Consider the following 22,543-nt stretch of genomic DNA (forward strand, 5'->3'; position numbering starts at 1 on the left):
TTAGGAACCCCACAGGGAGGTGTGCTCAGTCCCACACTGTTCAATATTCTAATTAATGCATTACTTAATGCTATGCCTAGTCAGCCCCATAATTATGTGATTAGTTTTGCTGATGATATAATGATTCACACCACCGGATTCTCCAACACCCAAAACATTCTTAATCATGTACTAGCCTCGTGTCAGGACCTGGGGTTGATAATCTCTACTGATAAAACAAAGATACTCAATAGGCGTCCTCCTCGACAGAGAGGCACAGTTCGTCAGATCCAATTGCATGATGGGTCTCTTCTAGAATATGTAAGCAGATACAGGTATCTAGGCTTTGAGGTTCCACTACTTGGACCTGTTGTAACAAGACTTTGTCGCCAATACAAAGAACGACTAAGAGCACTTAGAGTTGTGGCAGGGCTTTACCCCAGGTATGGTGCTAATGTTAAAATTGTGAAAATGATGTATCTTGCTTATATTAGATCATTGGTTGATTATGCTGCGCCACTACTTGCTCTTGTGTCTGACTGGAAGCTTGGAGGGCTGGAAAAACTGCAGAACGAAGCAATGAGGATCATCCTAGGATGCCCTCGTACTGCCAAAATTTTAAATATGCAAAAAGAACTTGATATTCCAAGCATCAGAGATCGTGTTAATGAAAGAAATATCCTAATTGGGGTTAATATGCTCAGGCAAGCTCATTCAAACCCCTGCACAGAAGCCCTGCAAACTTTCCTCAGCACTGGTGAACACTCCTGTCAAAGCATAATAGTTTTACCATCTTATGAGCAAGAGATTGTAATAACTCACTACAATGGATACATTACAAATCTTTTCATGGAACATTGCTTCCATCAGGAAGCGGTTGCCTGACTTACATCATATTAGTGCAACCAAGAATATTGATGTCATCTGTTTGCAGGAATGTAGATTGAAAGATGGAGCACCTCCACCAAACTTGCCTGGATATGCAGCTTATAACCTAAGGTCAACCAACTGTTGTGTGATGCATGTCAGAAAGAACTTGCCACATTCACTCCTTTCCTTGCAGAGTCGAGTTAACATGCAGTATCATGGTGTCAAAGTATATGCAGGCGATTTTTCCATAAACATTTTTAATCTCTATGCCCCAGCGAACCAGCTTCGACCTGATGCTTTACCAGATCGCATCAATAGTGAACCTACCATCATTCTTGGAGATTTTAATGCCAGACATAAGAATATTGGTGGGTCTATTACAAACACCAATGGAACTAAACTAGTGAGATTGCTGAATGAGCATGATAATGTTCGAATTGTGGGCACTACTGAGCCTACTCACATATATGGTGGCATACTAGATCTGTGTCTTGGATTTAATACATCATATACGATTCATGACTCTGTCATAGTTGATGATCTTCTATCTGATCACTTCCCAAGACTAACAACTGTCAATCTTGATCACATCTCCAGCAATCAAGGAGCTAAATACAGAAGGAGGAAACTTATTCTCAAACCAGAACACAGAGACAACTTTATTAACCACTTGGATCAATGGTATAAGAATTACAAAAATTTAATGATGATTTAATTACCACTATTGAGAGTGTTCTCACAGATCAAGTGGGCAGGAATAGGAAACAAAGACCCTCCACTATAAATAACAATAAAAACCAATGTAAATACTATAATGATCCACAGCTGCGCAATCTAACACATGCAGCTAGGAGGATTGGTAAAGCATACCGTGAATGTAGAACCCCAGACCTGCTCAGAACGTTCCAAGCTGCACTAACAAATGCAAGGAATAGAAAGGAAGAACTTAGGCAACAGGAATGGGAACAGTTTGTTAGTGGATTAAATAGGTCCACCCCTTTGAGTTTGGCTTGGAAAGGTATAAATAAAATAACCAGGAAAAAGACTGGCAATGTTGCTCATCCCTTTCCTCTTGAAAAAGCAAATGACCTCATAAATGACTGGTCCAAAACATCCAGGCATGAAAGCCTTCCATCTCATATTAGAAAAAATTTAGAGAGTACTTCTGAAGAAATGTTGAAACTGATTAATTTTATGAGCCAAAATATTGATGAGAGTGATTGCCTCTTTACCGAGTATGAATTAGATAATGCATTAACCAAAGGTCGATCAACTGCTCCTGGAGAGGATGGTATAACCTATGATATTCTCAGAACTCTAAGGCACGTGCCTGATAACCCTTTGTTGGCACTGTATAATCTCAGTTACATTGAGGGCGTTCTTCCTACTTCTTGGACCAATAGTCTCATTGTGCCTATCCCTAAGCCCCAACAGCCTGATACATTTAGGCCGATCTCCTTAACTAGTTGTCTTTGCAAAACTTTTGAAAGAATGATGCTTAACAGATTGTACTACAGAATCAGACATCAACTTTCCCCCTACCTCTATGGGTTCATGAAAGGTAAAAGTGTGCAGAACTGTATTTCCACCTTTCTCACTGCACACACCTCTACTAGTTTTACCACTTTTCTTGATCTAAAATCTGCATTTGATATTGCGAACAGAACCGTTATACTACATGAACTAGCCAAAATGAATATTGGTGGTAGCTTACTCTGCTGGATAATAGGATACCTGTCAAATAGAGTATCCTCTGTCCTTTACCAAGGCTTCAGAAGTGATTCTAAAGAAATGTCTTTAGGTACACCGCAGGGAGGAGTTCTTAGTCCCATGCTATTTAATATTCTGATTAATGCTCTCCTAAATGCTCTACCTGCCTCACCTAAACATATAGCTATAAGCTATGCTGATGATATCATGATCCATACAACAGGGCATAAGAAGATGAATACCATTCTTAATGAAGTTCAAGCAATTTGTAATCGACTAGGCCTTATAATATCTTCCTCTAAAACAAAGATATTAACAAGCAAACGACATCCCCCACCCATCTATTTGCAGGGTGAAATCATTAGCTACGTTAAAACTTACAGATATCTTGGTGTAGATGTACCCTTTAACAAATCCACTATACGACAACTAAACAAGAAATGCAAAGCTAGGCTAAATGCTCTCAAAGATGTTGCTGGTTACAATCCCAACTATGGTGCTAATGTGAGAATCGTGAGAATGATGTACATAGCCTATGTTAGGTCCTTAATTGATTATGCTGCTCCCATGTTGATATTAGCTAGAGAAAGTTCCCTCCGACCCTTGGAGTTAATGCAAAATGAAGCTCTCAGGATTATTCTTGGCTGTCCCAGATCTACAAAAGTTCTTAACATGAGGAAGGAGCTTGGTATTTCTAGTATCAGTGATAGGATTGTTGAAATTAACACTGTACTCGGTATTAGAATGTTGAGAAACGAACCAGACACTGTCACAGTGAATCTTACCAAGTGTCTAGAGGTAAATACACACAGATCTAAATGGATTGTGAAAACGTGCAATTGCATTAAGTTTTATAACCTGCATGAACTGTATCACTGTAGGCAACAAGAGCATTTCACCCCTCCATGGAAGATGTGTTCATTTAATATCACATACCTACAAGTCCCTCCCAAGAAGCTCATTGCTAGTAATCCCTTCCTTAAATCTCTTGTTAGAGCAACTGCTCAAGAAGAAATTTCTCGCCTAGCTGGTAGTAATAAGTTATCACAAGTTATATACACTGATGGATCTAAACAGGAGTCTTCTGGCAGGGCTGCATCTGCTCTTATTGCCACCTCCCTAGTTAAGAACGATAATAAATTTGTTGAGTTAGGCATAAGAATTAACAACTGGGCGTCTACACTGCAAACTGAATTGTTTGCAATCCTAATGGCGCTAAAGCTAACCTATGACACTGAGCTTGACTATCATCATTACTGATTCTATGTCATCATTGAAGGCTCTTGGCTCATATAATGACTCCAACAACATGCTCATTGGGGAAGCCAGGTATAGATACTCAAAAATTAGGGACAAAGGAATTAATGTACAATTGCTATGGATCCCATCACACATTGGATTACTCCTTCATGATAAAGTTGATATGTTAGCCAAGAAGAGTATCCAGAAGGAGAACGTAGAATATAACTTTGGTATAACTGTGTCTAGCATTAGGAATAATATTAGGAGAGAAGTAAATAATGAAGATGATTGTTATAGGAATGCAGTTAGAAGCCTGAGTAGATCTATAACCCACTATGATAACATGAACGTAGATAAGTATGTTTATGGAGCAACTTGCAATGTGAACAGACTGACTGATGTTGTAGTGGCCAGGCTTAGGCTTGGTTACAAGTACTTCTGGCAGTTTGGGAGACACACAGATGATGATCAAACTAAATGTAAATTATGTGATCAGGCATATGGTCACTGTCTTGAACACTATGTGCTTAATTGTCCACTTATTGAGGAATACAGAGACAGACAGTATAATAACCTATGTGACATGTCAAGATATCTTATTAATGAAAATAAGATACCAGATATACTAAGCAAATTTCCTAAATTTGCTTGTAACAGATAAGTGAACTATAGATATGTAGATATAAATCCATATGTATTCCTGTTAACCCTTTGGGGCCTAGTTCCTAGGCCTTTTGTGTATCCACATGCTCTCGCGCTACCGTCCACAGGATGGATATGGGGTGCACAATAAACTAGCCACTTCGGTGGCAAAATCTAAATCTAATCTCCTCCAGATGGATCGAAAAGACTGGAACCGACCTCCGCATGAATCAGATACATGATCTATGTCAAGTAAGGCAACAGCGGCACTTCTCCACTCCATGGAATATTACCCCATTCCAAACTACCATTCCTCCATTTCCCCCCAAACTACTTCTTAAATCACAACCAAAACTTCGCCTTGAAGCCAAACATGAGGCCTTAAGCTGTATGGATAACTTAGTCACACAGCACACACTCTCGCAAATTATTTACGTAGATGGTTCTGTTCACCAATCCACTGGTGCAGCTGGTAGTGCTGCTGTTGTCGTACAGAGTGATGGCTCTCTTAAAGAAATTGGAGCACGCATCAATAATTGGGCCTCTACCCTTCAGACAGAACTGTTTGCCATACTCCTTGCACTGAAATGCATCTATGTATCAAAGATTGACAGTTTAATTGTAACTGATTCTCTGTCATCCATAAATGCTCTCAACTCATTAAGATAAGATAAGATAAGATTTCGTTCGGATTTTTAACCCCGGAGGGTTAGCCACCCAGGATAACCCAAGAAAGTCAGTGCGTCATCGAGGACTGTCTAACTTATTTCCATTGGGGTCCTTAATCTTGTCCCCCAGGATGCGACCCACACCAGTCGACTAACACCCAGGTACCTATTTGCTGCTAGGTGAACAGGACAACAGGTGTAAGGAAACGTGTCAAATGTTTCCACCCGCCGGGAATCGAACCCGGGCCCTCCGTGTGTGAAGCGGGAGCTTTAGCCACCAGACCACCGGCATGCTTGTGTCAGAAGCCAGACACAGGTATGGTAGGATTGTGGACAGTGGAGTCAGAGTGCACATGCTGTGGATTCCATCTCACATTGGTCTTCAGATGTATGATAGAACTGATAAATTGGCTAAGCTGTATGCTTTCAAAGAGGGAGTAGATTACAATCTTGGCTTGTCAGGTAGTAGTTTGAGAACAATAATACGAAAAGACCTTCAGCTGAATTTTATGGACTTAAGGCTCAGGGAGATTGACACCAGTGAGTCCATCTATCATCATTCTATCATGCAGGAGGAGCCACATGTCTATGGTGCATCCAACAAAATAAGCAGACTCTTGGATGTCACTACCGCCCGGCTCCGGCTGCGTTACAAGTATCTTTGGCAGGTTAAATCACCACCACCAGATGTAGACCAAACGAAATGTAAACTTTGCCAGATGGACTATTGTCACACCTTGCGTCATTATGTACTGGAGTGCGATAAAATTAATGAATTTAGAAACAACTCACTCAGAAGTGTTCAAGAAATGGCTAAGTATTTTATCCACAGTGGTATTTTACAGACCATTCTGGAGAAATACCCTGACTTTGCTAGCTGTAAATAAAGCATTACCACATATGTGCATGTGTGTGTGTGTGTGTGTGTGTGTGTGTGTGTGTGTGTGTGTGTGTGTGTGAGTATGAGTGTGTGTGTGTGTGTGTATGAGTGTGTGTGTATGAGTGTGTGTGTGTGTGTGTGTGTGTGTGTATGAGTGTGTGTGTATGAGTGTTGTGTGTGTGTGTGAGTGTGCGCGTGTGTGTACTCACCTATTTGTGGTTGCAGGGGTCGAGTCTTAGCTCCTGGCCCCGCCTCTTCACCGGTTGCTACTGGGCCCTCTCTCTCCCCGCTCCATGAGCTTTATCAAACCTCGTCTTAAAACTGTGTATGGTTCCTGCCTCCACTACGTCATTTTCTAGGCTATTCCACTGCCTTACAACTCTATGACTGAAGAAATGCTTCCTACTATCTCTCTGACTCATTTGTGTCTTCAACTTCCAATTGTGGCCTCTTGTTTCTGTGTCCCCTCCCTGGAACATCCTGTCTTTGTCCACCTTGTCTATTCCACGCAGTATTTTATATGTCGTTATCATGTCTCCCCTGACCCTCCTGTCCTCCAGTGTCGTCAGGCCGATTTCCCTTAATCTTTCTTCATAGGACATTCCCCTTAGCTCTGGAACTAACCTTGTCGCAAACCTTTGTACTTTCTCTAGTTTCTTGACATGCTTTATCAAGTGCGGGTTCCAAACAGGTGCTGCATACTCCAGTATGGGCCTGACATACACGGTGTACAGTGTCTTGAATGATTCCTTACTAAGGTATCGGAATGCTGTTCTCAGGTTTGCCAGGCGCCCTTATGCTGCAGCAGTTATCTGATTGATGTGTGCTTCCGGAGACATGCTCGGTGTTATACTCACCCCAAGATCTTTCTCCTTGAGTGAGGTTTGCAGTCTTTGGCCACCTAGCCTATACTCGGTCTGTGGTCTTCTGTGCCCTTCCCCTATCTTCATGACTTTGCATTTGGCAGGATTAAATTCGAGAAGCCATTTGCTGGACCAGGTGTCCAGTCTGTCCAGGTCTCTTTGAAGTCCTGCCTGGTCCTCATCAGATTTAATTATGTGTGTGTGTGTGTGTGTGTGTGTGTGTGTGTGTGTGTGTGTGTGTGTGTGTGTGTGTGTGTGTGTGTGTGTGTGTGTGTGTGTGAGAGAGAGAGAGAGAGAGAGAGAGAGAGAGAGAGACTCGGCAATCAACATTTGCACCAATAACTCACTACAGTTGTGACCGGGTGTGGAAGTGTGAATTGCTCATTACTCTAAAATTTGTTCATGATTGCAGCCATGTATAAACGTAAGTAACCATTCTTACAGTATTCATTACCTTTGTAACTTGTGAGTTCATTACCTTGTACCTAGTTCAGCCATCAAAACTTTGGAGCCCGGTCCCTGGACCCATTGTGTACCTCTGTAATCTGTAAATACCTTTGTAACTTGTCATGATTGTGACTAGACCTACCTGGAGTTCATTACCTTTGTAAATTGTGAATTCATTACCTCTGTAACTTGCTCAGCTATCAAAACTTTGAGGCCCAGTCCCTGGACCCATTATGTACCTCTGTAATCTTTTGACTACCGCCCACAGGATGGGTATGGGGTGCATAATAAACATATTAAACTAACATCTGTTGCATCAACACTAGTAAGTAAACTACCAGCTGCATCAAATACCTTTAACACAGACTCTGATAAGTTTCAAACATACTATACCAATAAAGGGGTAACCCCAAACAGTTGTCAACTAGTAAGTGTATCTCTTGACTTTATTCAAAAAGAACTAAGCAGGTTAAACCCAACTAAGAGCACAGGCCCTGATAACATCCCGTCTAAGTTCCTAAAAGATGGTGCTTCTGAACTGTCAATCCCTATTGCTCACATAATAAATCTATCAATCACCACTAATAGCGTACCGGAGGGGTTCAAGGAGGCCAGAGTTACTCCTACCTTTAAGAAAAATAGTAGGTCTGATGTAAGCAACTATAGGTGTGTTAGTATACTCAGTATAATATCTAAAATTCTAGAGAGGGTGGTGTATTCTCAAGTAGTTAAGTACCTTAATGACAACATTCTCCATAGCTATCAATCGGGCTTTAGAAGATCCTACTCAACCGACACCTCCCTTATTAATCTGATGGATTACCTGAGAACTGAAATGTCAAAGGGGAACCTCATAGGTATGGTAACCTTAGACCTGCAAAAGGCCTTCGATACTGTCAACCACAATATATTATGTAATAAACTTCAAGCTATCGGTATAGGTTCTGTAGACTGGTTTAAGTCCTACCTTAGCAACAGGAGACAAATAGTCAAAATCAACAAAACAGAATCAGAACCCCTGCCGATAACATGTGGAGTTCCCCAAGGTAGTATTCTGGGTCCCTTATTATTCTTATGTCAATGATATGCCTATCAGTGTCAAGTGCAAACTCCTACTGTATGCAGATGACAGTGCTCTGTTAGTGTCAGGTAAAGACCCACAAGATATTGCTAATGTTTTAACACTGGAACTGGAGTCCTGCAGCAAATGGTTAGTAGACAACAAACTATCATTACACCTAGGGAAAACTGAAGCCATTCTCTTTGGCACGAAACAAACTGAGAAGGGTAAATAACTTTAATGTTCAATGTAATGGGGAGCCCATCACTTTGGTTTCATAAGTAAAATATTTGGGAATCCCCTTTGACCCATGCATGTCAGGAGAATTGATAGGGAACAGTGTAGTAAAGAAAGCGAATGCCAGACTGAAGATCCTGTATAGACAAGCACAGTGTCTACCTACTGAGGCTCGCAGGACCCTATGTCTAGCCCTTATACAATGCCATATGGATTATGCTTGCTCTTTTTGGTACTCTGCCTTGACAAAAAGGCTGAAAGATGGACTGCAAATCACCCAGAACAAAATCGTAAGATTCATCCTGGGGCTGGGACCAAGAGAACATGTAGGCCAGGATGAATTACAGCAGTTGGATATGCTGAATGTTGAAGACAGTAAAACAACTGAAGCTAAATCATGTTTATAAAATTGCTCACAAACAGTGTCCAGAATATCTTGCTGTCAATTTTGTCAAGGTTGGGAACCAAAGCAATCATAGTACTAGGGGGAGAGTCATTGACCTCATCGCTTTATTGCTGTGAGGTTGTGCTGCGCACACGCTCCTGGTTGAGAGGCCTTCCTGCGCAGATTGATTTTCACAAGATGGCGCAGACTATCAGAAGGCGCGTCAACACTGTGTGCTTTGATTTAGTGCGGGGTGTAGTTACGCCTCAGTCCGCACAGGTGCTTCTACCTTTGATTATTCGCGACACATACAGCATTGCTGATCAAGATTTGTATGGAGTATCACTCAACGGGGCTTACCGAATATTCGTTAAGCTACGATCGACGGCAGTGTATGAGCGCCTGGTGGAGCAGTATCAAGATGGCTGTGTGGACGTAAACTCGGCAATATGAGTTCGTTTAATTGACGTGTCGCGACACTACACTTGGGTGAAGGTACGCAACGTGCCTTTTGAAGCTGACGAGGCAGATATACGGAACGTTTTTGAACGTTATGGTACTGTGCATCTGGCAACGGCAGGTACCTGGGTGGATGGGGCGTACGCCGGCTGGCCGGAGGGTACGTTCAAGCTAAAGATGACGCTGAGGCATCCCATCCCGTCGTTTGTCATCCTGGACGACTTTAGGACGCAAGTGATGGTGTATTACGCAGGGCAGCGCAAGACCTGCAGGCTATGTGGTGCTTATGACCATATGGCAGCACAGTGTGAGAGGCAGCAGCAACGACAGGTTGCAGACAGAAGGACGGAGCGAGGGCCTGACCCGAAGGCGGGGCCTGCCAGCGGGACGCCTGTAAAGGGCCATAGTTCGTCTTGGAGCGAGGAGGTGGAGAGAGAGTTCCCGACGGTGGGGTCGAGCCCATCAATGCCTGTAGAATCTACAGTCTCCGCTTTGGTGGAAGGGGAGACCAAGTTGAGTGGAGGAGAACGAGCAGAGGATGTGGCTCTGGAGCAGTTGACGGAAAAGTTTTTGGAGACGAAGAGAGCTGGAGATGATGTACAATCGGTGGTGGGACCTGAGGAGAGTGAGGACGAGAGGAGAGACAGCCAGCTGACTGCAGGTGCCTCTTCTACGGGAATGGTGACCGTGGTCGAGGTGGCGGCGGAGGTGCATTGTGAGGCATCCCCCGACCAGACCATGGATGCAGAGAGTGTTCGGCAGAAGAGGGCGGCAACGCACTCTGATTCCGATGATGTCTTGACCCCGGCGCAAAGACCGGGGAAGAAACCGTGGGCTGATGTGGTGAGTGGAGGCGCCACAGGTGTGTCCGGTCAGGTGTTCGACCGGGGAGGGAATAGAGCTCACTGTGGTGAGCATGGTGGGAAAAATAGGAAGGCTGGTGACGTGTCTATGAAAGGAGTTACAGGGCAGCGTGTAAAACCCTTCAAGAAGGTTTCAGGTGTATGACTGTGAATGTAAATGGGTTGTGTATGAATGTGAAGCGTTTGTGGCTCCAGGGGTTTCTGAGGCGTCATGCCATAGATATTGTATTCATGCAGGAGCATAACTTTAAGGCGGGTCGGGATTTGAATGTGGACAAGATATCGTGTGTTTGTGGCATATTCGGACCGTTTGAAAGGTGGGGTTGGAATTCTGATTCGGGAGACAAGCCCGTTTGTTGTAATTAGATGTGAGGGAGGGGAGGAGGGTAGGGTACTCCGGGTAGATGGATGGTGGAGAGGTGAGCGACTGGCAGTGGTTTGTGTGTATGCGCCAGCGGAGCGTGATGTACGGGTGAAGAATGAATTTGTGCATGATGTTTTGGTTTATTATTTGAGATCTCTTCCCTCGGTAACAATCGTGGGTGGTGATTGGAATTGTATAGTACGTAGAAAGGATGTGGAGCCACGGGGGGCAGGGTGTTTTTTGGTTAGCCTAAGGGATCTTTTGCTGGGTGTGGGGTTAAGGGATGTTATTGGAGGTGAGGACCTAATGGTTGAGCATACGTTTCATAGACAGGGATACGTGGCCAGGCTCGATAGGTTATATGTGACGAGAAGTGTGCGAGTGAGTGATGTGTGTGCGTACGGTGGAAGCTGTTTACACGGATCATAGAGCTGTTTATACGGACTTGACTTGGGCCAGCTTACCTAAGAGGTATCCAGGGTATTGGAAGTTAAATGTGAGACTTCTTGGGGTGGAGGAGGCGGGGTTAGATTTTAGGACAATGTGGGAGAATTTGTGGGGAGAGGGTAGGGATGTGGGTGACTTGCTGGGGTGGTGGGATGGGGTAGCTAAGGAGAGGATCCGGTGGTTTTATGTGCGATGGGGAAAGTACCAGGGTTGGATGACGTACGGGTTGCAGCAGTATTTCGAGGGTAGGTTGCAAAGTTGTTATGAGAGGGGCGTGCAGGCAGGGCAGTATCCCATGGAGGAAATCGAGTTGTTAAAAGGAAGGATTCGTGATTTGCAGAATGATAGATTTGATGCGGTGAGAGTGCAGGGTGGAATTGAAGAGGCGGTGTGGGGTGACCGACCGTCGGCCTGTGTGTTAAGGGGACAGAGGCAGCGACGTATGGCTATGGAAATTGATAGGCTGGTGGTACATGAGGACTTAGGTGGATATAGGGCGGGACATGAGTTAAGAACAACGGAGGCAATGAGTGATTACGTTGATAGGTGGTTTGGAAAAAATTTACCGAGTGTAGGGGTGGATGGGGAGGCTTTCGGGAGGTTGGGGGAGAATGTATCTTGTGTGCTAAGTAGCAGTGATCACATGGCGTTGGGGGGGGATATTGAAGAAGGGGAGGTGTGGAGGGGATGGCACGTGGTAAGGCTCCAGGTCTGGATGGCTTGCCCTGCGAGTTTTATGTGAGCCATTGGAATGTGTTGAAGTCCTTCTTAGTAGAACTAATGAATACGATGAAAAGGGAGGGGAGGATGGGCAGGTTGCAAGGAACTGCGGTTGTGGTTTTAGTGCCAAAAGGTAAGAAACAGGACATGGTGCGGGACTTTAGGATAATATCATTGCTGTGTGCTGATTATAAGATTTTTGCAAAAATTTTAGGAAATAGGATGAAGTGTGTGGTGGATAGAGTGGTTGCGAGAGGACAATATGGTGTGTCTGGGAGGACGATGTATGACGGGCATAGTATTATAAAGAATTTTGTGGAAGGGTCGGGAGGGGAGCAGGGGGGGGGGTGTCTTAGCGTTAGATTGGCAGGCAGCATATGATAGTGTAGAACGTGAGGTATTGTGGTACATATTAAGGAGGCAGGGTTTTGGGGAGGAGGTGGTGCGTTGGGCAGAGACATTGTATACAGGTGTGGGAGTGTGTGTACAGGTAAATGGGAAGTTGGGGGAGTGGGTATCCATGGGTCGGGGTATTAGGCAGGGTTGTCCCCTGTCTCAATTGTTGTTTGCCTGTTTAACAGACCCTTTCTATAGAAAGGTGGAAGCGTGTATGGAGGTGGATTGGGGAGTAGGAAGTGGAGTGCAGGGAATAATAGGGTATGTGGATGACACGACAATACTCGTGCGAACGCAGAGGAGTTTACGTGCGGTTGGAGATGTTATTGATAATTTCGCGGGGGTTACCGGGTTAAGAGTTAATGTGGAAAAATCAAAATTACTGGTCTTAGGAGATTGGGTGGGAAGAGAGAGTTGGGGAAGGAATGTACGTTGGAATATGGTGGACAGGATAAAAGTGTGTGGAATAGTGTATATGCGTAGTGCGAGAGAGGCGAGGATGGTTAATTCTGGACTTGTTGTGGATCGAATGGTGGGGCGATTGGATGGGTTGAGACCAACTCATTTGACAGTACATCAGCGTGCGATTGTTGTGAATGTGTTGTTATACAGTAAAGTCTGGCACGTGGCTGCGGTATATCCGTTAGCAGGTCCAGATGTTACGAGGCTGTTAAAGAGGGTTTTCCATTTTCTTTGGGGTTCCGGGTGTGAATGGTTGAGTAGGAGTGTGGTTACTTTACCGGTCAACAGAGGAGGATTGGGGTTGATTGATTTACGGTTAAGAGTCAAGTGCATTTATTTGAAGTGGGGGTTACGCCGTGTGCGGGGTCATGCAGGGAGGGGCGTGAATGGCTTGCATGAAGAGGTGCGAATGTGGTGGGGAGGGTCGGAGATGAAAGTGTGTGAAGACGTGTTGCGGGCGTTGCTGCATGTACGGGACCCTAATAAAGTTCGAGTGGGTGTTTTAGAGCGTGTTGTAAGGGCGAAGGTAGTCGTGAAGGCTGAGAGTATCTACCCTATGTATGCGTGGAAGGATATATGGGAAAGATTACGGTTGATGCGCGTGCGTCCAAATGTGCGAGAGGTATTTTTCCCGTTTTCTCCATGGTATACTGCCGTCGGGTGCTGCACTTAAGGAAAGAGGGTTGATGGTGGAGGGCGCGTGTCGGGTGTGCGGGGATGAGGAGACTGCGTTTCATGTAGTGTATTTTTGTGATAATTTGGGGAGTATCAGGGAATGGATGGGTAAGGTTCTGAGGACAGTGGGAGGAGGCGGGATATTAGTATTGAGGGCGTTAAGTTTGGACGTGGGAGGCGTCGAGGCGCCTGTGCAACGTGCAATCACGTATATAATTGCGGATTTTGTTTTTGTATCCTGGGCAATGAGAAGGAATGGGGATTGGGAGGTGCGCAAAAGGGTGTTGGCGGGGACCATTTATAGAACGTTGTGTTATAATCGGGAAATATATGGAAGTCGCTGGGACCAGGCTTTTTCAGCAGGGTACCGTAGTATGAGTGTGAGAGCATTGTTAACGTTGTGAAAGGGGGGGGGGAGTGAATTTCAGGGGATGGAACGGGCTTGTCTCCGGGGTTGGGTATGCACAACAGCTGGTTTACTGTGTGTATCTGTGTAATGCGTGGTTGAGGAAAATGTGGTTGTGTGAGTGGATGTGGTGGTGAAGTTATATGTGTTATAGATGTCTTAAGTCAGAGTCTACTGCCTTCTTTCTTTGTTGAAGTACTTTATGTACCTTTCGGCTATGGCCTGGCAAACGGGGTTTTATGTGTTTGTACTGAGCATTTTATTGCTATATTATATAATGTGTATAGCCTGTAGATGAGTGCGGAATGCTTATGGCTATTCTAGTTTTGTGGCTGACTCGTAAGACTTGTGGTAAGGCGAGTATGTGTGACTGTAGGGAACTTATGTACTGGGAGTTAGGTGAGTAAGAGTATGTACTTTGTTTTATCATGAGATTGTGATGTAGGTTCTTTCGGTTATCGATTATTTGTGTTGGATGTGAGTAACCGATATATTTATATATTTATCATAATATTCTTATTGTATTGTATAGTGCATTGGCAATATGTCCCAGTATATTATGTAAATAGTGTATACCCGAAGGGATTATGGTTTTATTTATATTATTGAACCTGCTACAGGGGTCGCCTACATGTTATGTTCTTGTTGTTGTTCTTCTTGTGTACATAGGGTTAAGATTGCCCATCTTCTTAATGTTATGTTTTGTCACAAGCGATATTTTCTAGTATAATTGTGTAACCTCTTGTGTTTGTTAATATTGTGTTTGTTATTTGCTATTGTACGTTCTGAGAGATTGTGTTTCAAAATGTGTTTATATACAATGTGTATCAACCCTAGTTTAAGGGGTTTTTATGTTAAGCTATGTATTGTATTTTAAATAAAATAAAAAAAAAAAAACTAGGGGGAGAGAGCACAACTTTGTAGTACCCACAGTCATTGGCCAGGCTTCAAACACCTTTTATTGTACAGCAATAAAGGAATGGAACAGACTACCCGCACATGTCAAAGCCAGTCATAGCATGAACCAGTTCAAGAAGAGTGCCAAAAAGTGTCTGATGAATGTAGCTACAGAAAGGGAGGGGAATGATTTTCTATTTTTTATCTAACATACGTGTAAATTTTACCTTATTCCTAGTAATGACCCTCGTGTAGTAGATAGTCTTTTTAGTATGATAATAAGATGTTATCTTCATTATAGAATAATAAGAAAATATTATAACCTTTATATTATAATAAGGTAAAAGGACCCCAATGGAAATAAGTCACTGTCTGACCTTTTTGGGTTATCCTAGGTTCTCTACACATATGCTGCTATGTATGATAATTCTATGTAACTGTATTGTGTATACCTGAATAAATTTACTTACTTACTTAGACTATGAGCTGTTATGTTACTGACACTTAATATGTTATAGTATGAAACAGATCCCTGAGCCGTGCTGGTCACGTTGGATCCTTCACAATCTCAGCACAGAAGACTGTTCTACTAAGCTATTCTATCATACACAGCAACAAGCCTTAATTCCTCCCTAGTGTTTATAATCCTGGTGAACACTGCACCACTAACAGTTACGCTCATGCTCTAGTTTTCGATTATTTTAAGTCTGTTAAGCAAAATATATGGAAAGTTAATGAAATATTTATGACATTAGTCAATGATAAATCTGATGAATATTATAATAAAACAACTTTATTATATTCATAGTAGTTACTGGTTAATTGGATGTAAAAACCAGTGGAAGGTTATTAAGAGGCTGGATGCAACCTGTTCACCAGCAGTCAAAAATACGTACTTATATGTAAAATCGGAATTAATAAACTTAGTATCTATATCCTGAGACACATATACCGAGGAGTAACTTCATTTAATTCACTCTTTAGAAGATATTTAATTTAACATCAAATATATATTTGTGTTAATCAGAAAACAGCAATAACAACACTATCAATATTCTAATAATTATTATATTTTATTTCATCATTTAGTACAGCGAGTTGAAAGCCCATAGTAGTGTACTTAATTTAACAACTAAATTATTCTCTGTTGTGAGAATTATTATAATCAAATTATTATTATAATCAAAAAGAAGCGCTAAGCCACAAGGGCTATACAGCGCTCTTGTGAGAAGCCTGAAGGTAAACTATAAAAAAAACTGGATAAACTAAATTAAACCTCCACAAATCGGATTTAAGTAAATCATTACACTTGCACTTAGTATAAACTAGCAAACAACTGTTTCAGTGCAACATATATATACATGCAGGTCCTGCACATTAACTACTAAAACACTTCCCGTCTTCATGTAATAACCAAAAGAATTTAACTTGTAGACAAAAAACTATAAACGAGATGCAGTTACCTTCATGGAAGATTTATTTTTTTTAACAAACTCAGCCAAAATTTAGATGAAATATTTTCACGAATCTATCAGTAAAAAGTTTTTTCTTAAGGAGAAAAATAAGGGTACTAGAGAAGGTATTATAGGAAAGGCGGCACTTACCAGATGCCTGAGAACAAGTCAGTTGTGGAGTGACAACCCACCTGGCGTCTCTTTTATAACCTGCCACCACTACTACAGTTGCCAACAACTGATACGCTCACCACTATTATTATTATACTTAAACAATGCACATAGAAACTAGTTAAATAAGTTTAAAAAGTATCTACTACACTAGAGTCTTAAATTAAAGCTACAGTAATATACTGACAACAAGTCAAGAACAATTTAAGCCCTAAAATAGAGATGAAAGTAAAACTCTTGAGTGTATGTACACTACGATACACACACCTACAGTTGCCACTAACAGCAATCTTCAACACATCTATCGAAATAGAGAGACTACCTGAGGTATGGAAGACAGTAAATGTAGTCCCAATTTTTAAAAAACAGGAGACAGATACGAAGCATTAAACTATAGACAAATGTCACTGACATGTATTTAACGCAGAGCGGCAGCAGCGGCATCCTACCAGCTCTTCTTCCTCAAAAAACCATCGCTCATCAAAACTTGTGATGTCTTAAGTGAAAGTACAACTACATGAACCCATGTAGACCACAAAAGGACCCAAGAATACTAAGAATGTAACCCAAATCTTGACAAAATTAGAAGATCTAAGGAAGACAGCCCTGCTAACCCAAACACTGCCTCCGCTGCCAGACAACCACTTAACCCAAGCTCTGAGTAAGTAAGTAAATTTATTCAGGTATACACAATACAGCTACATAGAATTATCATACATAGCAGCATATGTGTAGAGAACCTAGGATAACCCAAAAAAGTCAGACAGAGTGACTTATTTCCATTGGGGTTCTGAGAAAACAAGCCTTCTCCTCCATAGCTACACAGTACCTACTTCAGTGATACTATGAAAGGATATCGCAGAAGAAACAACATCATTAATAAAAGAATAACAGCAAGGACCCTAGAACTCAACTTGTCTACCCAGCAGGACGCCGGTGTATCATCAACCTCCCTCACCACCGCCGCCCAGGTAACAACAACCCCCCTCACCACCACCACCCAGGCAACAACCTCCCTCACCACCACCACCCAGGCAACAACAACCTCCCTCACCACCACCACCCAGGCAACAACCTCCCTCACCACCACCACCCAGGCAACAACAACCTCCCTCACCACCACCACCCAGGTAACAACAACCCCCCTCACCACCACCACCCAGGCAACAACCTCCCTCACCACCACCACCCAGGCAACAACAACCTCCCTCACCACCACCACCCAGGCAACAACCTCCCTCACCACCACCACCCAGGCAACAACAACCTCCCTCACCACCACCACCCAGGTAACAACAACCCCCCTCACCACCACCACCCAGGCAACAACCTCCCTCACCACCACCACCCAGGCAACAACAACCTCCCTCACCACCACCACCCAGACAACAACAACCTCCCTCACCACCACCACCCAGGCAACAACAACCTCCCTCACCACCACCACCCAGGCAACAACCCCCCTCACCACCACCACCCAGGCAACAACAACCCCCCTCACCACCACCACCCAGGCAACAACCTCCCTCACCACCACCACCCAGGCAACAACAACCTCCCTCACCACCACCACCCAGGCAACAACAACCTCCCTCACCACCACCACCCAGGCAACAACCTCCCTCACCACCACCACCCAGGCAACAACAACCTCCCTCACCACCACCACCCAGACAACAACAACCTCCCTCACCACCACCACCCAGACAACAACAACCTCCCTCACCACCACCACCCAGGCAACAACAACCTCCCTCACCACCACCACCCAGGCAACAACCTCCCTCACCACCACCACCCAGGCAACAACAACCTCCCTCACCACCACCACCCAGACAACAACCTCCCTCACCACCACCACCCAGGCAACAACAACCTCCCTCACCACCACCACCCAGGCAACAACAACCCCCCTCACCACCACCACCCAGGCAACAACCTCCCTCACCACCACCACCCAGGCAACAACAACCTCCCTCACCACCACCACCCAGGCAACAACAACCTCCCTCACCACCACCACCCAGGCAACAACCTCCCTCACCACCACCACCCAGGCAACAACAACCTCCCTCACCACCACCACCCAGACAACAACAACCTCCCTCACCAAAACCACCCAGGCAACAACAACCTCCCTCACCACCACCACCCAGGCAACAACAACCTCCCTCACCACCACCACCCAGGCAACAACAACCCCCCCTCACCACCACCACCCAGGCAACAACAACCTCCCTCACCACCACCACCCAGGCAACAACAACCTCCCTCACCACCACCACCCAGGCAACAACAACCTCCCTCACCACAACCACCCAGGCAACAACAACCTCCCTCACCACCACCACCCAGGCAACAACAACCTCCCTCACCACCACCACCCAGGCAACAACAACCTCCCTCACCACCACCACCCAGGCAACAACCTCCCTCACCACCACCACCCAGGCAACAACAACCCCCCTCACCACCACCACCCAGGCAACAACCTCCCTCACCACCACCACCCAGGCAACAACAACCTCCCTCACCACCACCACCCAGGCAACAACAACCTCCCTCACCACCACCACCCAGGCAACAACAACCTCCCTCACCACCACCACCCAGGCAACAACAACCTCCCTCACCACCACCACCCAGGCAACAACAACCTCCCTCACCACCACCACCCAGGCAAACAACAACCTCCCTCACCACCACCACCCAGGCAACAACACCCTCCCTCACCACCACCACCCAGGCAACCTCCCTCACCACCACCACCCAGGGAACAACAACCTCCCTCACCACCACCACCCAGGGAACAACAACCTCCCTCACCACCACCACTCAGGGAACAACGACAACAACAAACATGGCTGACTCTCCCTTCAAAGGATTCACCCATGATAACTCAGGTATGATTATTCCTGACAGTATCAAGGACTACATCGTTGCTCTAGAAAAAGAAATAAAAGATATCAAAGCAACACCCGAGCGACGAGAATCCAAGATAACCAACCTCGAGAACAAGATCCAAAACCTTGAAGAGTCATTACATTGGGAAGTGTTGACACAGAAAATACTCTGAAAACAGCTATAGCCAGTCACACTGAACAAATAACAACAATAAATATGAAGGTTGAAGAAGCAATCAAGGACTGGAACCAGAACATGCACACTCGACTAAATGAACACCTTGATTTCCAAGACGACAAAACTGAACAAGACAAGATGTCTGATGCAGTTATAATAAACAGTCCACACATTCCAAGTGACATAACACAAGCACAGTGCAAAGAAACTGCTGTCAGGATAATACAGGACCACGTACAAGTCATCGTGCAAAACAATGAAATCAAAGAAACACGTTTGTTAGGAAAACCAGGAAGTAAACACAGTATAATGATCCGACTTCATTCATACGATAAAAGAAAGGACCTAATTAAATCAGCATTTAGCTGCCTGACTGCGGTGGAGTGAGGTTGTGCACAGCACCCCTCTGCTGTTTGTCAGGAGAGCTCTCATAGCAACAATATGGTGCTGAGTATCCGACGTAGGATAAACACTGTCGGCGTTGAGCTGCTTCGTGGGGCGATTTCCCCCTCTACGGCGCAGGTGTTACTTCCGGCAATCATCCGGGAAACGTACGGAGTGCAGGATGATGAGGTTTATGGTGTGGCCCTGAATGGGGCCTATCGTCTATTCGTCAAGTTAAATTCGACGGCTGTGTACGAGTCGTTGGTGACGAAATTTGAGCATGTGAGTATTGATGTAACTCCAGCTGTCAAAGTGCGACTCATAGACGTCTCTCGCCACTATACGTGGGTGAAGTTGCGAAATGTCCCCTTCAAGGCTGACGAGGAGGACTTACGGAAGGTGTTTGCTGCTTATGGTACCGTGCATCTGGCAACCCAAGGCAAGTGGGCGGCAGGTGCGTACATGGGACGTCCGGAGGGTACATTCTCCCTCAAAATGACACTGAGGCACCCGATTCCGTCATACGTCGTGATGCCGGAGTTTAGGACCCAGATTCTAGTGGCGTATGCTGGGCAGCGACGGACATGCAGGTTGTGTGGGGAGTATGACCATATGGCAGCGACGTGTGGGAGGCAGTGGAGGGCGCCGGCGCAAACAGGTGGAGAACCAGTTACAGGTGTGGATGTCGTGGAGGAGAATTCCAAAGGAAATCGAGGAGATGGCCGTCTGTGGAGTGACATTGTGGAAGAGTCTCTTGTGGTGCATGATGGGCGTGGCACGAGTTGTGTGGAGCCAAAAATGGCCACTTTGCCGGTGACGGGGAGGACGTGCTAATTCAGCAGGAGGTGCAAGAGCTGGAGGAGGAGCTCGACGAGGTATTGAAAAATTTACCTTCTTCGGGCGAGGATAATGGCTTGGTCCGTGAAATGGTGCCTGAGTTGAAAGGAGAGTGTGGCGGGACAGGCACGAGAAGGACGGAGGACAACTGCAGGCACAGAGAGGAGTCACCGAGCTCTGTGCGACAGGTCACAGTAGAGGTTGATATTCACTGTGAGGAATCTTCGGAAGACAGTATGGCGGTAGAGAGTGTCACGAGGAAGAGGGCGGCTGCGTCAGACTCAGATGATGTCCTGACACCCGCGCAGAGGTCTGGGAGGAGGGATGTATATTTTCGTGACAGCCAGGATAAGAGGCATCGACAAGGGGGGGGGGGGTGGATGGTGACAAACCACATGTTGACCCTGGGGCAAGAGGCCCTGGGAAGGGTGAGAGGAGAAAGGATTGGAAGCTTTAGAAAGGCCTTAAATGCATGACTGTGAATGTGAATGGACTGTGTACTGGTATGAAGAGGGAATGCTTTCGTATGCTCTTACGTCGATACAGAGTGGACGTAGTCTTTCTACAGGAGCATAATTTCAGGGAGGGTAAAGTGCTCGAGGTGGAAGGGTATACGGTGTTGACTCTGCCATCGGCACGTTTGAAAGGTGGTGTCGGTTTATTGATAAAGGAGGCGAGCCCGTTTGTGTTGCAAAGACGTGAAGGGGGTGGGGGGGGGAGGGTGTTGCGTGTGGATGGGTGGTGGATGGGGCAGAGGGTAACCTTTGTAAGTGTGTATGCACCAGCTGAAAATGATATGAAAGTAAAGAGGGATTTTGTGTGTGATGATCTAGTTTTTGCTTTCCGTGGTTTACCTGAGGTGGCCATCGTAGGTGGGGACTGGAATTGTGTGATCAGGAGAGCGGATGTGGAACCACGAGGGGCGGGGCATATGTTGACAGCATTACGCAATCTATTGGTGGACGTTCAGTTGAGGGATGTGGTAGGTGGGGGAGCGTGGGAGGTGGAGCATACTTTCGTGAGGCGAGGTTACGCGGCTAGGTTAGACAGGTTGTATATATCTCATAAGGTAGTGTCAAAGTCTGTCCGTACTATTGACCTAGCTTTTTCAGATCATAGGGCGGTTGTCGTAGAAGTAGAGTGGGATTCTCTAGCTTGTATCTCTAGGGGATATTGGAAATTAAATACGAGTCTGTTGGAAGATGAGGAGGGGTTGGGGGGTTTTCGGGAGCTGTGGGAGAGATTAACTGAGGAGGTACAAGGTGTGGAGGACGTGGTGACGTGGTGGGATGGTGTGGCTAAGGACCGGATTCGGCATTATTATGTGCGGGAGGGGAAAAGGATTAGTTCTTTAAAATTTGGGTTGATTAATTATTTGGAGGACAGGTTACGAGGTTGTTATGTAAAAGGGACAGTAGAGGGTGTCTATCCGATGGACAACATTATGATACTTAAAGAGCGGTTGCGGGAAATTCAGGACGAGCGGTTCCAAGCAGTGAGAGTAATGGCGGGGGTGGAGGAGGTGTTATATGGAGATAGGCCGTCTTCGTGTGTGTTGCGCAGACAAAAACAACGTCAGCAGGCAACAGCTATTCCATGTTTGGAGGTTCTTGAGTCGGTGGGTGGGTATAGGGCGGGTCAGGTAATCCACACTATGGATGGGATGGGGTTGTTTGCGGATACGTGGTACGAAAAGTATTGGCGGGAGGAAGGGGTAGGATTAGGGGATTTAGAGAGGGTGTGTGGAAGTGTGCCATGTAGGTTAGGACACAGTGATAGGGAAGCTTTGGGGGGGCACATAACTGAGGGGGAAATATGGAGAGCTTTGAGTGCCATGCGAAAGGGCAAAGCACCGGGAATCGATGGACTGCCGGCGGAGTTTTATCAACAGCATTGGGAGTTAATAAAAGGTTTTTTGGTGAGGTTACTGAACTTGATGAAGGT

General features: G+C 45.2%; 1 protein-coding gene across 1 annotated transcript in view; it reads right to left on the reverse strand.

Annotated features, from left to right (window-relative positions):
* LOC128687082 (superoxide dismutase [Cu-Zn]) overlaps positions 1-16,374 on the reverse strand; it is a 130,169-nt gene extending 113,795 nt beyond the window's left edge. Inside the window, exon 1 of the mRNA XM_070087101.1 lies at positions 16,277-16,374. The gene's annotated coding sequence lies outside the window, so the exon portion shown is untranslated. The remainder of the gene's footprint in view (positions 1-16,276) is intronic.
* Positions 16,375-22,543: the final 6,169 nt, after the last annotated feature.

Source organism: Cherax quadricarinatus, chromosome 2 (assembly GCF_038502225.1).
Source record: "Cherax quadricarinatus isolate ZL_2023a chromosome 2, ASM3850222v1, whole genome shotgun sequence".
NCBI lineage: Eukaryota > Metazoa > Arthropoda > Malacostraca > Decapoda > Parastacidae > Cherax > Cherax quadricarinatus.